This window comes from Choloepus didactylus, chromosome 2, assembly GCF_015220235.1.
Source record: "Choloepus didactylus isolate mChoDid1 chromosome 2, mChoDid1.pri, whole genome shotgun sequence".
NCBI classification, from domain to species: domain Eukaryota; kingdom Metazoa; phylum Chordata; class Mammalia; order Pilosa; family Megalonychidae; genus Choloepus; species Choloepus didactylus.
Window position 1 is genome coordinate 238,239,241 of NC_051308.1, and position 13,960 is coordinate 238,253,200.

The 13,960-nt window shown below is 41.6% G+C and overlaps 1 long non-coding RNA gene across 2 annotated transcripts in view; it reads right to left on the bottom strand.

Annotated features, from left to right (window-relative positions):
• Window positions 1–11,616, bottom strand: part of LOC119527963 — a 33,670-nt gene extending 22,054 nt beyond the window's left edge. For both annotated transcript variants that reach the window (XR_005215515.1, XR_005215514.1), the window contains exon 1: window positions 10,650–11,616. This is a non-coding gene — a long non-coding RNA (uncharacterized LOC119527963). The remainder of the gene's footprint in view (window positions 1–10,649) is intronic.
• Between the last annotated feature and the right edge of the window lie 2,344 nt (window positions 11,617–13,960).

Genomic DNA, 13,960 nt, shown 5'->3' on the forward strand with positions numbered 1-13,960 from the left:
GTCTCCACAGGTATCCGCTGTTCTGGGCTGGGAGGAATCACCCCAGCCCCCAGCCCCTCTCTCTCTACTATCTGCTTTGTCTGGGGACGTACTGGGGTGCGGGGAGGGGTCCTACTGGGGACAGTGGGGTCTCTGGAGACCCCAGGGCAGCAGCCACAGCAAACCAGACCTTGGCACTTGGCAGAGGTGAGGCTCGGGGAGGCTTAGGACCTGGGGCTCCTTCATACACTCCCGGACCCCCAAGGTGACTTAATGACGGGTGGGACCCGGACGGGGGGTGGGCAGTGGCAGTGTGAATTCCTGAGGTTCCAAATCCTCCCAGTGAGCGGGAGGACACTTGGGAGTGCACATGGCCCGGGGTGGGCTGGCCTCGAGGGGCCAGTGGTTGGCAGGCATCACCCTCAGGGAGTTAGATTCCTCGGTGAAGCCACGTCGGAACCTTGGATCCTGTGGCAGGTGGGAAATGTGGAGGATGTCTGCCCCCCACACCCTGTCTTGTGTAGGCAGTGTGGAATTTAGGGTTGTTGAGGTCTGGCCTGCAGTGCCTGAAAGCTTTCCCTCTAAGATCAGGAACCCACCATTGTTATTCAACTTTGTGCTGGAAGTTCTAGCTAGTGCAATTAGGCAAGAAAAAGAAATAAAAGGCATCCAAATTGGAGAAGAAGTAAAACTTTCACTCTTTGAAGATGACATGATCCTCTATGTAGAAAATCCAGAAAAATCTACAGCAAAGCTACTAGAGCTAATCAATGAATACAGCAAAGTGGCAGGCTACATGATCAATACACAAAAATCAGTAGTTTTCCTATACATAAGTAAGGAGCAACAGGAGGAGGAAATCAAGAAAAAAATTCCATTTACAATAGCAACCAAAACAATCAAGAATTTAGGAATATACTTAATGAAGGCCACAAAAGACCTATACAGAGAAAACTATAAGAAACTGCTAAAAGAAATTGAACAGGACCTAAAAAATGGAAGAACATGCCGTGTTCATGGATTGGAAGACTAAATATAGTTAAGGTGACAATTCTACCTAAACTGATTTACAGATTCAATGCAATACCAATTAAAATCCCAAGAACTAACTTTGCAGAAATAGAAAAACCAATAACCAAATTTATTTGGAAGGGTAAGTTGCCCCGAATAGTCAAAAATATCTTGAGAAAGAGGAAGGAAGTGGGAGATTTCACACTACCTGACTTTGAAGCATATTACAAAGCAACAGTGGCCAAAACAGCATGGTACTGGCAAAAAGATAGATATACCAACCAATGGAATCTAACTGACTGCTCAGAAATAGACCCTCTCATCTATGGACAATTGATCTTTGATAAGGCAGTCAAGTCAAAGCAACTTGGACAGAGCAGCCTCTTCAATAAATGGTATTTGGAGAACTGGATATCCATATCCAAAAGAATGAAAGAGGACTCCTATTCTCACACCTTATACAAAAATAAACTCAAAATGGATCAAGGATCTAAACATTAGTGCTAAGACCATAAGACTTTTAGAAGAAAATGTAGGGAAATATCTTAAAGATATAATGATAGGAAGTCATTTCCTAGACCTTACACCCAAAGCATGAGCAATCAAAGAAGAAACAGATTAATGGAATCTCCTCAAAATTAAACACTTTTGTACATAAAAGGACTTTGTCAGAAAAGTAAAAAGGCAGCCAACACAATGGGAGACAATATTTGGAAACCAGATATCAGATAAGGGTTTAATATCTAGAATATATAAAGAGATCCTACAACTCAACAAGAGAAAGACAAACAACCCAATTGAAAAATGGGCAAAAGTCATGGATAGCCACTTTCTGAAGAAGGAATACAAATGGCTCAAAAACATATGAAAAGATGCTCAACTTCATTGGCTATCAGGGAAATGCAAATCAAAACCACAATGAGATTTCAACTCACACCTACCAGAATGGCCATTATCCAAAAAACAGGAATTACAAGTGCTGGAGAGGATGTGGAGAAAGAGGCACACTTATTCACTGTTGGTGGGAATGTAGAATGGTGCAGCCACTCTGTAGGCAGTGTCGCGGTTCCTCAGGAAACTATGTACAGAATTGACATATGATATAGTAATTCCATTACTAGGTATATACTCAGAGGAACTGAAAGCTAAGACACGCAGATATTTGTAAACTAATGTTTATAGCGGCATTATTCACAATTGCCAAGAGATGGAAATAGCCCAGATGTCCATCAATGGATGAGTGGATAAACAAACTGTGGTATATACACACAATGGATTACGCAACTATAAGACAGAACAAAGTCACAGAACATATAATAACGTGGATGAGCCTTAAGGACATTAGATTGAACTAAGTTAGCCAGAAACAAAAGGACAAATACTGTATGGTCTCACTAATATGAACTAACATTAATGAACAAACTTTGAGAGTTAAAGCTGAGAACCAGGTTATCAGGAGATAGAAAGATGGTAGAGATCAGGCATTTGATGCTGAAGGATTATAGAATGTTCACCAGGATTGACTGTGTAGATCCAGAAATGGAGAGTGCTGTGCTGTGTGATGGTAGCACAGTACTGAAGGTGCACTGACCAAGGATGTCTGTGAGTAGGGTTGAGGGAGGAGGGCTGGGGGCATGTGTGATACTAGAGGGCAGGATGGACGACAGAGACTGGGACTGTGTAACTTAATGAAACCTAGAGTGGTCAGTGATGGTAACTAAATACACAAATGCAAAAATGTTTTTACATGTGGAAGAAAAAATGAATGTTAACCTTGCAAGGTGTTGAAAAGGTGTGGTATTGGGGAAAATATATAATCAATGCAGCTGGAGTCTGGGGTTAACAGTAACATTGTAATATGCTCCCATTAAATGCAACAAAGGCAACATACAAAAGCTAAATGTCTATGAGAGGGGGTGTAAGGGGGGGTATGGGATTCTTGGTTGTGGTATTGTTGCCTGGCCTTATTGCTGTATTTTATCTTACTTTTACTTTTCCTCTTATCCTTTTTATTATTCTTTTGTTTCAGTTCTTTTTTTGAGTAGTGAATATGTGTAAGTGCTAATTGTGGTGACAAATGCACAACTATGTGATGATAATGTAAATAACTGATTGTATGTACACTGTGGATGATTGTATGGTATTTGAACATATCCCTATAAAATTGCACAGAAAAAATAAACAGAGGGACACAAGTGCTGGAGAGAACTTGGAGAGATAGATGTATGTATTCATGTAGAGTAGAATGGTATAGACTATCTGGAGGACAGTGTGGTGGTCCCATAAGAAGGTAGGTATGTGCAAGTCACAAGATCCTGCAACCTCATTATAGGGTATACACTTGGAAGATCAGAGAGCAGGGACATGAATGGACACTGGTGTTTATGGCGGCAGTATTCACGATTTGCAACGGACAGAGGTAGCCTGAGGGTACATTGACTGATGAACAGAATGGTGAGCTGTGGTGTATGCATACAATAGAATATTGAGCAGCTGCAAGAAGGAATGAAGCAACTAGGTGAATGGATCTTGAGTACAGCATTTTGAGTGAAGCATGCCAGAAACGAGAGGACAAACATATTGTCTCACTAATAATGGACTAACCATAATGTATAAACTCTGAGAACTGAATCTTAGGGCACAGCTCATCAGGGGAACACTTATTGTAATGGTCCCTAGATTGTAAGCTCTTACATCAGTCACATCTATTCCTGAGTTGTAATGGTTATCTCCAAATGCTGAGATGCTGAGCTCCTTGTGTATAACCTGGTCTGTCTCTGGAACTTTGGTATCTATGTGACACCCGAGACTCAGAGCTAGAGCTTGGCAGCTATGAATGTCAGTATTACCTCATATGGCAACTGTTGAAAGAGCTGAAAAAGAGTTTAGGCTTCAATTACAGATACGACTGAAGAGGGTCTGGTTAGGACTAAGGCAAATCAGGCCCAAGGGTTAAGGATGAAACTGACTGGGTTTTAAAATTTACAACTTTTGTGCAAGACCAAGGGAAGAGATGTTTATTTGGTGCAAGATCTATATTTTCTGAAGCACACTAACTTCCCACCTGGGTTATTACTGACATTCCCACAAACATTGACAACTGCCAATTTAGTGGGCCGAGTCCTTGATCTGGGCGCTTTCCCTTGTGAGGCTAGTTGCTGCAATGGAGAGGCTAAGCCTACTTATAATTTTGCCTAAGTGTCCCCCCCAGAGAGCATCTTTGTTGCTCAGCTGTGGTTCCCCCCCTCTCTTTCTAAGCCCACTTGGCAGGTGGACTCACTACCCTCCCCCTTACATAGGGCATGATACCCAGGGGTGTAAATCTCCCTGGCAATGCAGGAAATGACTCCTGGGCATGAGCCTGGACTCAGCACTGTGGGATTGAGAGGATCTTCTTGACCAAAAAGGGGAAGAGAGATGAAACAAAATAAGGTTCCAGTGGCTGCGAGATTTCAAATGGAGTCAAGAGGTCTCTCTGGAGGGTATTCTTGTGTGCTATATAGATATCACTTTTTAGTTTTTAGTGTGTTGGAATGGCTAGAGGGAATACCTGAATACCAGTGACCTTGATTCTTGAAGACGATTGTGTAACTATGTAGCTTGCAGAGTGTGACTGTGTGATTGTGAGAACCTTCTGGCTCACACTGCCAGTATATGGACAGATCACTGTATGAACAGATGAGTGGAAAAATGGAGACAAAAATGAGATGAAGAATAGGGTGGGATGGAGGGGATGGAAAGATTGAGGTGTTCTTTTCCGCTTTTGTTTTTATTTTGGACTAAAGAAAATGTTCAAAAATTGATTCTGGTGATGATGTACAAATGTATGATTCTGCTGTGAATAACTGTACACTGTAGATGACTTTAGGGTATGTGAATATCTCAATTAAACTGTATTAAAAAAGGTAAATGAGCAAGGTGGGAACGAGGGGAATGGGATGTTATGGATTTTTTTAAATTTTTTATTTTATTTTTAGGAGTAATGAAAATGTTCAAGGATTGATTGTGGTGATGAATGCACAATGATATGACAATACTGTGAACGGATTGTACACTTTGAATGATTGTATGTCATGTGAATATATGTCAATAAAATTGCATTAAAAATTTTATTTGGAAGGGAAAAATGCCTCAAATTGCTAAAAACATTCTAAACAAGAAAAATAAAGTGGGAGGACTTAACACTTCCTGGCTTTGAAGCTTACTGTAAAGCCACAGTAGCAAAAACAGCATGGTATTGGCACAAAAATAGACATATTGATCAATGGAATTGAATTGAGAATTTGGAAATAGAACCCAAGATCTACAGTTGACTGATCTTCGGTAAGACCCCCAAATCCACTGAACTAGGACATAACAGTCTGTTCACAAATGGGGCTGGGAGAACAAGATATCCATATCCAGAAGAATGAAGAGGACCCTGCCACACACCCTACACAAAAATTAACTCAAAGTGGATCACAAACCTCAATATAAGAGACAGCACCATAAAACTCCTAGAAGATAATGTAGGGAAACATCTTCAAGACCTAATATTAGGAAGTTGCTTCTTAGACATTACAGCCAAAGCACAAGCAACAAAAGAAAAGATAGATAAATGGGAACTCCTTAAAATCAAAAGCTTCTGTACCTCAGAGGAATTTGTCAGAAAGGTGAAGAAGCAGTCAATGCAATGGGAAAAAATATTTGGAAACCATGCATCCGATAAAAGACTGATATCTTGCATATATAAAGAAATCCTACAACTCAATGACAATAGTACAGACAGCCCAATTATAAAATGGACAAAAGATATGAAAAGACATTTCTCTGAAGAGGAAATACAAATGGCTAATAAACACATGAAAAATGCTCATCTTCACTAGCTATTAGGGAAATGCAAATTAAGACCACAATGAGATATCATCTCACACCAATTTAGAATGGCTGCCATTAAACAAACAGGAAACTACAAATCCTGGAGAAGAAGTGGAGAAATTGGAACTCTTATTCAGTGCTGGTGGGACTGTATAATGGTACAGCCACTCTGGAGGACAGTCTGGCAGTTCCTTAGAAAATCAGACATCAAGTTACCCTTCGATTCAGCAATTTCACTTCTAAGTATATACCCAGAAGATCTGAAAGCAGTGACACGAACAGATATTTGTACACTGATGTTCATAGCAGCATTATTCACAATTGCCAAGAGATGGCAACAATCCAAATGTCCTTCAACAGATGAGTGGATAAACAAAATGTGGTATATACACATGATGGAATACTACACGGTAGTTAGAAGGAACGAGGTTGTGAAACATATGACAGCATGGATGAACCTTGAAGATATGCTGCTGAGTGAAATAAGCCAGACACAAAAAGAGAGATATTTTATGTTATCACTAAAGTGAACTCAGCGAAAAATGTAAAACAAATGTTTTATATTGTAGAACGTAGGGGACCTAGAGACAGACAGCAACTAGTGAAGGGGGAACCATAATCTAATAAGAACAGATAAGCTATTGAGAGTAATATTAATGTTATAGGAATGCTCAGGAATGATTATGGTTTGTAAATTTTTTGGGTATGGTAGGAACATGTTGGATGCAATGTAGTTATTTTACGTTTCTTGTTTTCCTTATTCCTTTGTTTTGTTTTGTTTGAAATGGTATTTTTTTTTTAATTTTTTGATAAAGTTAAAAGAAAAAGAATGGTTGCCATCAAACAAATGAAACTACAGATGCTGAACAGGATGTGGAGAAATTGGAACTCTTATTCATTGCTGGTGGGACTGTATAATGGTACAGCCACTCTGGAGGACATTCTGGCAGTTCCTTAGAAAACTAGACATTGAGTTACCCTTCAATCCAGCAATTTCACTTCTCGGTACAAACCCAGAAGATCTGAAAGCAGTGACATGAACAGATATTTGCACACTGATGTTCACAGCGGCATTATTCACAATTGCCAAGAGATGGAAACAATCCAAATGTCCTTCAACAGATGAGTTGATAAACAATATGTGGTATATACACATGGTGGAATACTATGCAGCAGTAAGAAGGAACGAGGTCATGAAACATATGACAACATGGATGAAGCCTGAAGACATAATGCTGAGTGAAATAAGCCAGACACAAAGAGAGATATTGTATGTTACCACTAATTGAACTCTGTGAAATAAGTGTCTTACAATGTAGAATATAGGGGGCCTAGAGATAGTCAGAACCTAGTGAAGGGGGAACAATAATCTAATACAAACAGCTGTGATAATGAGGTTGATCGTAATGGTATGGCAATGGTCAGGAATGACTATGGTTCCTTAATGGGATTATAAATATCAGTGACACATTGAAGGTGAACATGTTCATAAATGGTTGTTTAAAGGCATGTAACCCACAGAGTAGCACCACAAACCTAAATAAGTGTTAGCATGATCTACTTATAAGGTACGACACTGGTGCAGAGTGTTAACAACAGAGTGGTATGGAAAAACTACCCATTACATATTAAATGACTATATTTAATAGGAATATCTTACCACCTCTACACTAATACTAGGAATGAATAATTAGCAGCTAATAAGAGCCCTGGGGTGTATTGTTATGATAATTGTTTAAAGCTGAGAGTGATGATGATTGTACAACTAAGTGAAGATAATGTAAGAAACGGACCATTTATCTTGGGATAGAATACATATTAAGTCAAGTTAGGAACCCACTACACAATAAATCAAGCCCTCAACTTGAGGCTTGCTCTTGTGAAATTTAGGATTGTCAATAGGAGGCTGAGCCCTCCTACAATTATGCCTAAGAGGCACCGTCACATTGGTTGCTCAAATGCGGCCTTTCTCTCTCTAAACCCCACTCAGCAAATAAACTCATTAACACCCCCCTCCCCCCATGAGGGACTTGATTCCCAGGGGACCGAATCTCCCCGGCATCATGGACATGATTCCCAGGAATGAGCCTGACCCTGGCAGCAAGGGTTTAAAAATGCCTACTTGATCAAAGGGAGAAAAAAAAGAAAGGTAACAAGCTGATGTCACAGTGGCTAAGAGATCCCAAATAGAGTTGAGAGGCTATCCTGGAGAGTTCTCTTATGCAAGCTCCAGCCAGACATCCCAAATGGCCACAGTAAGACATGCCCATACCAAAAGTAGTCCCCAAATACCTAGGTCCCTACATGAGATTCTATAAAAGATGCACTCACTAAGTTTTATCTTTCAGAAACTTAAATCCACCAGTGTTCCTATACCTGACAACTCCTAAAACCCAGAGGCAACAGCCTCTTTAAGATCAACTATCAGATGTGGCCCCCTTCCCCATACCGTCGACACCTCCTTTCAATATGAACAAGTTAGGGTGCTCAAAGCCTAGACACCCCTGAAGATGGAGAAAGAGATTAAGTGAGAAGAAGGGGCAGCAAAAACAAGATAGAACAAATCTATGAATACTGAAACTTTATGTAATTGTATATATATATATACATTTTTGGATGCTAGGGTGGTGGAATGGCTAGAGGGAGGTAAATGACATGGTAGAACTGTAGCCTATAGCATCCCTTGGGATTTGCCCTATAGCTACTCATTGAATTGTGTCTTGAGGGTCTCCACTTTTCTGTATCTACTTTGTTTTGCATTATTAGGAAAGAACTGAAACTGTGGAACTGTAACCAATAATTTTTTAAATTACCTATGTTCTAGTTTGCTAATGCTGCGGAATGCAAAACACCAGAGATGGATTGGCTTTTATAAAATGGGGGTTTATTTGGCTACACAGTTACAGTCTTAAGGCCATAAAGTGTCCAAGGTAACACATCAGTAATCGGGTACCTTCACTGGAGGATGGCCAATGGCGTCCGGTAAACCTCTGTTAGCTGGGAAGGCACATGGCTGGCGTCTGCTCCAAAGTTCTGGTTTCAAAATGGCTTTCTCCCAGGACGTTCCTCTCTAGCAAGCTTGCTCCTCTTCAAAATGTCACTCACAGCTGCACTGAGTTTCTTCTCTTTGAGTCAGCTCATTTATATGGCTCCACTGATCAAGGCCCACCCCCGAATGGGCGGGGCCACGCCTCCATGGGAACATCGCATTCACAGCTGGGTGGGGCACATTCCAAGCAAATCTAATCAGCACCAAAACGTCTGCCCCACAAGACTACATCAAAGATAGTGGCATTTGAGGGACACAATACATTCAAACTGGCACAACTATATGACTGCTTGTTGAGCTCTACATTGAGAGATGTATGTATGTTATATTTTACAATAATGGAAATGGCTGAAGTTGTGGAACTGTGACCCATGAAATTCTTTGAGATTTGCTCTCTTGTGAAATCGTACTTTGAAAGTCATCACTGTTATGTATATATGTTAAAGTTCACAATAAAAAAAATAAAGAACCACTTGGTCTAATACAGTAACCACTAGCCATATGTGGCTATTTAAATGTAAATTAATTAAAATGGAACAAACAAAATGCAGGTCCTCGGTTGGACTAGCCGCCCTTCAAGTGCTTGGTCGCCACCCATGGCCAGGGGAGTGCTGGGCACTGCCGATAGAGACCAGTTCCTTGGCCGCAGAAAGTTCCATGGGGCAGCACTGGCTTGGCCCTCGTCGGCACTCAGGGTGTTTGTGGACTGAATTGAAGGACGAGCGGTGCTCCTGAGAGCATCGTGCTCAAAGGAGGGCGGGGAGCTCCTCCCTCGTGCTGTGCTGAGCCTTGGTCGGGGCAGTTTTCAAATAAGAGCTCAGCCTCCCAACTGGGACTCTAGACGATTCTCGAAATCATCACTTCACAGGCAAGGAAACTGAGTCTGAGAGAGGCTGACAAATTTCTCTGACAGTAGCTTTACTGAGATATAATTCACCTACCATAAAATTCACCCAAAGTGTACAAGTCAGTGTTTTCTAGTTTATTCACTGAGTTGTGCAAGCAAACAATAATCAATTGTAGACTATTTCCATCACTCCCCAAAGAAATCCCCATGCCCATTAGCAGTCAATCACTCCTCCTTGCCCTAAAATCCTCCCACCCCAAGCCCCTGGCAACCCCGAATCTCCTTTCTGTCTCCATAGATTTGCCCCTTCCAGACATTGCGTATAAAAGCAATCATGAGCTGTGTGGTGTTTTGCGACCGGCTTCTTCCCTGGTCTGGTTATTAAATAGGCACTCATTAATTTATGTATTTTTAACTGTATGGGGAAGGAATAACAGCAAGTGCTTGGAGGACAGTCAGGAGGGCAGGATGAGGGGCGAGAAGCAAGGCCCTGGGCAGGGAGTCAGGAGGCCTGGGTTCTAGGCCTGATTCTGCCTTGAACCCTACATGCGCCCGGGCCCGGCCAGCAGCCCCTCTGGGGAGGTCGACAAATGTGTCCAAGTCTCACGGCATCAGAGGGGAAGACCCAGGGAGAGGCCACAGCTCCTGCGCCCCAGTGAGGAGAGCTCCCAGGCCAGCCCTCTCAGCCGAGGTGCCAGGAGGAGCCTCAGTGTGGGGGCTATCCCCACAGCAGCCAGAGACCTCTGCTGACCCTACCCCAAAGTCTCTCTGGTGTCCCTGGCCGTCTCCTAGGAACCGAGGGTAAGCTGTGGTCAGGGGCATGGACAGTGTCTGAGTTTCCCGAGGTCGCCTCCACAAAGTGCCACAAACTGGGGGGCCTCAAACAAGATAAATGTGTCATCTCACCGTTCTTGAGGCCAGGAGTCCACAATCAAGCTGTTGGCAGGGCCGGGCTCCTGTGGCCTCTTCCGGCCATCCCGGTGTTCCTGGACTCATGGTGGCTGCACTTCAGCTTCTGGCCTTTCCCCTCCTGTCCCTGTGTGCCCTCTGCCCTTCTAAGGACACCAGGCCTATTGGCTCAGCCCACCCCACCCCCTGCCAATGGCTTCATCGTAACTAATCAGTTTCAAGGACGCTATTTCCAAATAAGGCCACATTCGTGGGGTGGAGACGGAGGGAGGAGTGTCAGGACTTGAACACAGGAGGGACACAATTTACCCCCTAACAACTGGGAATCCCCGTTCACACTCAGCTTGCCCTCGACCAGCTGCAGGCCTAACCTCCATGAATCTCAGTCCCTGCATCTGTAAAATGGGGCTAATGCACACACCCATGCCATAGGGCCGCTGAAAACTAAGCAGGATAAAGCATGTGCCTTGAACACGGTGGCAAAGACGGCGGGGAGCCCTCAGCCTTCCCTCTTGGAGCAGAGGCAGGATGACATGGCGTTGGGAACAAGGTAGTGAGGGGTGGCCAAGCAGGTACAACTGCTTATTTATCCTCCCCTGCCTGGAACACAGCGGTCTCCTTGCTGGAACATCCATCTCAGTGGAAACCTTTGCTGAGATTTATCATCCTGTTCCTGCTGGCTGTGAACTGTGGGAAGGTAAAAAATGTCCTTTTTGAGGCAACAAAATATAAAATGGAACCCAAGTTCTCTCCAGAGAAAGAATCATTATGTTTGACGATGGCTGTGGAGTGTGTAGCTGCGAGGGGCGGTGGCTGTGGGTCCGGGTGGAGGAGGGGGCAGGGCCGACTCTGCAGGTGGAGGAATCCTGTGCTCACCAAGGTGGGCCTAGAGTAAATTAAACTGAATCAAGTGCCAGGAAATTTGTAGCTAATCCAGGGGCACCAGGGAACCAAGTTTTGTTTGTGTATGTACTTGTGAGGTTATTTTGTTTTTTTTTTTTTTTTTTTTTTTACTTATATTCACATACCATACATTTATCCACAGTATACAATCAGTTGTTCATGGTATCATCATAAAGTTGTACATTTATCACTACAATCAGCATTTGAACATATTGATTACTACAAGAAAAATTGGTTTTTTGTTTGTTTTTTTTTTTTTAGCAATAAGAAAAAATGTTAAAAAGAAAAATAACATGTCATACAATACAATATACTACTAAGGACAGCAAATAACACCACTACCAAGAATCCCATATTACTCCCCTATATCCCTTTCTCATATACATTTAGCAATGGCATATTGCCTTTGTTACATTTAATGGAGGTATATTACAATGTTACTGTTGACCATAGACTCCAGTTTGCTTTGATTATGTTTTTTCCTGAATACCATCCCTTTTTCAAATTTCTACATGGTTGACATTCATTTGCTTTCCCACATGCAAAAACATTTTTATATTTGTATATTTAGTAACAGTCATTGGCCACTCCAGTTTTTGCCACGTTATACAGTCCCAGTCTTTATCATCTATCGTTACCTCTGGTGTCATACATTCTCCTGTCCCACCTCTTTCAGCTTTACTCACAGACATCTTTGTTCAGTGTACTTACAATACCGTGCTACCATCACACAGCATTATGCTATCTATTTCTGGATCTATGCGATCAATCCTAAACATTCTGTAGTCCTTCAGCATCAAATGGCTGATCTCTGCCCTCTTTCTATCTCCTGGTCGCCTGTTTGTCAGCTTTTAACTCCCAAAGTTTGTTCATTAATATCTGTTCATATTAGTGAGACCATACAGAATCTGTCCTTTTGTTTCTGGCTAACTTCACTCAACATAATGTCCTCAAGGTTCAGCCACATTATTACATGATCCATGTCTTTGTTCTGTCTTACAGCTGCATAATATTCCATCATGTGTATATACCACAGTTTGTTTATCCACTCGTCCTTTGATGGACATTTGGGCTGTTTCCATCTCTTGGCAATTGTGAATAATGCTGCAATAAACATTGGTCTACAAATGTCTGTCTGTGTCTTAAGTTTCAGTTCCTCTGAGTATATACCCAGCAATGGAATAGCTGGGTCATATGGCAAATCTATATTTAGCTTCCTGAGGAACCTCCATACTGTCTTCCAGAGTGGTTGCACCATTCTACATTCCCACCAACAATGAATAAGTGTGCCTCTTTCTCCACATCCTCTCCAGCACTTGTCATTTTCTGTTTTTTGGATAATGGCCATTCTGGTAGGTGTGAGATGATATCTCATTGTGGTTTTGATTTGCATTTCCTTAATAGCCAGTGAAGTTGAGCATTTTTTCATATGCTTTTGAGCCATTTGTATTTCCTCTTCAGAAAAATGTCTGTTCATGTCTTTTGCCCATTTTTTAATTGGATTGTTTGTCTTTCTGTTATTGAGATGCAGGATTGCTTTATATATTCGGGATATTAAACCCTTATCTGATATGTGGTTTCCAAATATCATCTCCCATTGTGTAGGTTGCCTTTTGACTTTTCTGGCAAAGTCCTTTGATGTACAAAAGTGTTTAATTTTGAGGAGATCCCATTTGTCTATTTGTTCTTTGGTTGCTCGTGCCTTGGGTGTGAGGTCTAAGAAACCACCTCCTTTCACAAGATCTCTAAGATACTGTCCTATATTTTCTTCTAAGAGTTTTATGGTCTTGGTGCTAATGTTTAGGTCTTTGATCCACTTTGAGTTAATTTTGGAATAAGGTGTGAGATGAACATCCTCTTTCATTCTTTTGGAAATGGATATCCAGTTCTCCAAACACCATTTATTGAACAGGCTGCTCTTTCCCAGTTGCTTTGGCTTCACTGCCTTATCAAAGATCAGTTGTCCATAGATGTGAGGGTCTACTTCTGAACACTCAATTCGATTCCATTGATCAGTATATCTGTCCTTATGCCAGTACCATGCTGTTTTGAGCACTGTAGCTTTGTAATATGCTTCAAAGTCAGGTAGTGTGAGACCTCCCACTTCATTCCTCTTTTCTCAAGACATTTTTGGCTATTCGGGGCACCTTACCCTTCCAAATAAATTTAGTTATTGGTTTTTCTATTTCTTTAAAGTAAGTTGTTGGGATTTGAATTGGTATTGCATTGAATCTGTAAATCAGTTTAGGTAAAATTGCCATCTTAACTATATTTAGTCTTCCAATCCATGAACATGGTATGTTCTTCCATTTTTTCAGGTCTTGTTCAATTTCTTTTAGCAGTTTCTTATAGTTTTCGATGTAAAGGTCTTTTGTGTCCTTGGTTAAGTTTATTCCTAAATACTT